The sequence below is a fragment of the Schistocerca serialis genome, unplaced genomic scaffold, assembly GCF_023864345.2.
Source record: "Schistocerca serialis cubense isolate TAMUIC-IGC-003099 unplaced genomic scaffold, iqSchSeri2.2 HiC_scaffold_160, whole genome shotgun sequence".
NCBI lineage: Eukaryota > Metazoa > Arthropoda > Insecta > Orthoptera > Acrididae > Schistocerca > Schistocerca serialis.
The window spans coordinates 11,746-15,000 of NW_026047720.1; the positions used below are offsets into that span (position 1 = coordinate 11,746).

Consider the following 3,255-nt stretch of genomic DNA (forward strand, 5'->3'; position numbering starts at 1 on the left):
ATTGTACCTTAACCTAACCCATATTGTACCTTAACGTAACCTAATTTGTGCCTTAACGTAACCTAATTTGTGCCTTAACGTAACCTAATTTGTGCCTTAACGTAACCTAATTTGTGCCTTAACGTAACCTAATTTGTGCCTTAACGTAACCTAATTTGTGCCTTAACGTAACCTAATTTGTGCCTTAACGTAACCTAATTTGTGCCTTAACGTAACCTAATTTGTGCCTTAACGTAACCTAATTTGTGCCTTAACGTAACCTAATTTGTGCCTTAACGTAACCTAATTTGTGCCTTAACGTAACCTAATTTGTGCCTTAACGTAACCTAATTTGTGCCTTAACGTAACCTAATTTGTGCCTTAACGTAACCTAATTTGTGCCTTAACGTAACCCATGTTGTGCCTTAACGTAACCCATGTTGTGCCTTAACGTAACCCAATTTGTGCCTTAACGTAACCCATGTTGTGCCTTAACCTAACCTATATTGTGCCTCAACCTAACCTATATTGCGCCTTAACCTGACGCACGTTGTCGCTGAACCTGCTCTGTAATTGTTATGCAACTCGTTAAATTAGTGTAGTGTTGCCTAACCGCAACCCTCGCAATATAGTTCGCTATTCGCACTGCCCGGTCCCCTGTGTATCGCGTCATGTTAAACACCTTGCAGGTGTTGCTGACTTTCCACATGCTCCTGCTATACACTGTAATGTGGATAGCAGCAGGACGTACATGCCCCCCCCCCTTCCCCCCTGCCTTCGCAAGCTGGTCGTTGAGAAGTTTGCATGTTCAATGCCCTTCGCATGCCGACGTACTCAGCCTACGTTGTGGTACGGCCTGTCACCTGTCCGCCGATGTACGCAAAACCCACAAACTGTACTGCACATTGGTCCGTATGTACTGAATGATACATCGTGGCACATGTGTGACCGTACGACGACTGCGCCTAGCAACGGCAGACCATACAGTCCAAATATTGTGCACGCAGCTACGTGTCGTCTCCCTATAAGAGCTGGATTGCAGTGTGGTACGCCATTCAGACGTGTGGGAGGAACGGACGCCCTGGATGGCGATCAGCATGAGCAGTCTGTTGATGTAGTGGAGCGTGTATTCGGACGTAGTCGTCTCTTCTCACACACCGTGATAGCATGTTGCACCGCGTTCCACATCTGCGACATCCTGCAGAGGCCGGCTGACAGTCGTTCGCGCAATGGACACCGCATACGTACGGGGGCTACCTTCCACGTGTTCTCGAGGCGTGCACATGTTGTTGCGTCTATGTGGGCAGACGTAGTGTGTTGTGACACCTGACACAGGCATGCAATACTCGTTGCAAATGGCGATGGACGTCTACGTTTGCTGGTGACGTTACGCAAATGAACAACAGGTAACCCGTTGTGGTGCGGTTGTTCTCGCTAGAGGTGAATCAGTGTTGGCGACGATCGGTCGAGCTATTAACCGGTTGTTTCAGGGATACCCACCATGCCCACGAACGTGAAAGGGGACCCACCATGCCCACGAACGCGAAAGGGGGATCTGGGTGTGAGGCGATACGCGGCGGTGGCTGGGTGGGACCGTCCCCGGCCGGTGAGGGGGGGCCGCCCGGCGTGCTGGCAGCGCGGTGCGTGGGCGCACGCGCTACAGCCGGCTGGTGGGGGCGGCCAGTGGCAGGCGCGCCGGCCGACGGACGCGGCAGGCGGCGCAGCTGCGCGCCGGCGCCCCCTGCTCGCGGCGCCTTGCGGCCAAAGTAGGTCCTCGCGGGCCCGGTGCGAAGCGCGGTGGCCATCTGCAGTGTGCTGGTCCGATTGAGGACTGTGTGCGCTGAGGATGCGCCGCCGCCCGGCGCTCGGCGCCGCGACGCCGTCTGCTGCTCGGTCGCCCCAGCGGTTCTCGCAGGTGGTTTGTATCGCAGCTGTGCGGACGTGTTGGCGCGTGCGCTGTGCTGGGAGAGTTCGCTTCGGCACCCAAGTGGGGCTTTTGTCCTTCTGTGGCGCTGGCGTTGGAGCTGCCGGTCACCGTAGGTGGCGCGTGTTGTCTCCCGCCGGCAATGCCACGACAGCACGCTCCCGGGCCTCTGTCGGCAGCGGCAAGCTCAGTTGGGAGCACGGGTGGTCGCACCTAAAGCGTCTACTCGCCTAACTCCGGGCGATTGCGCCTCTCTCGAACCCGACCAAGTACTTAGGACGGCGCTGCGCGCCGCCGGGACCTGAGAGGGTTTCGAGGTGTGTTGTGCAGGGGAGCTCAGCCTCCTCCTGTTTGCAGAATAATTGAGCGGACGCTTGCGTGTTCGCGCGGGCCCCCGGGACACACTCCCGGGCGGCCGGCTGCTCAGCTCTAGTTGACGCAGCTCCCTGGTTGATCCTGCCAGTAGTCATATGCTTGTCTCAAAGATTAAGCCATGCATGTCTCAGTACAAGCCGCATTAAGGTGAAACCGCGAATGGCTCATTAAATCAGTTATGGTTCCTTAGATCGTACCCACGTTACTTGGATAACTGTGGTAATTCTAGAGCTAATACATGCAAACAGAGTCCCGACCAGAGATGGAAGGGACGCTTTTATTAGATCAAAACCAATCGGTCGGCTCGTCCGGTCCGTTTGCCTTGGTGACTCTGAATAACTTTGGGCTGATCGCACGGTCCTCGTACCGGCGACGCATCTTTCAAATGTCTGCCTTATCAACTGTCGATGGTAGGTTCTGCGCCTACCATGGTTGTAACGGGTAACGGGGAATCAGGGTTCGATTCCGGAGAGGGAGCCTGAGAAACGGCTACCACATCCAAGGAAGGCAGCAGGCGCGCAAATTACCCACTCCCGGCACGGGGAGGTAGTGACGAAAAATAACGATACGGGACTCATCCGAGGCCCCGTAATCGGAATGAGTACACTTTAAATCCTTTAACGAGTATCTATTGGAGGGCAAGTCTGGTGCCAGCAGCCGCGGTAATTCCAGCTCCAATAGCGTATATTAAAGTTGTTGCGGTTAAAAAGCTCGTAGTTGGATTTGTGTCCCACGCTGTTGGTTCACCGCCCGTCGGTGTTTAACTGGCATGTATCGTGGGACGTCCTGCCGGTGGGGCGAGCCGAAGGCGTGCGACCGCCTCGTGCGTGCTCGTGCGTCCCGAGGCGGACCCCGTTGAAATCCTACCAGGGTGCTCTTTATTGAGTGTCTCGGTGGGCCGGCACGTTTACTTTGAACAAATTAGAGTGCTTAAAGCAGGCAAGCCCGCCTGAATACTGTGTGCATGGAATAATGGA

The 3,255-nt window shown here is 54.9% G+C and overlaps 1 non-coding gene across 1 annotated transcript in view; it reads left to right on the forward strand.

The window, feature by feature from the left end:
* Positions 1–2,346: 2,346 nt before the first annotated feature.
* The window catches only part of LOC126443581 (small subunit ribosomal RNA), a 1,909-nt gene continuing 1,000 nt past the window's right edge, over positions 2,347–3,255 (forward strand). Inside the window, exon 1 of the ribosomal RNA XR_007582021.1 lies at positions 2,347–3,255. This exon is cut by the window's right edge and continues 1,000 nt beyond it. This is a non-coding gene — a ribosomal RNA (small subunit ribosomal RNA).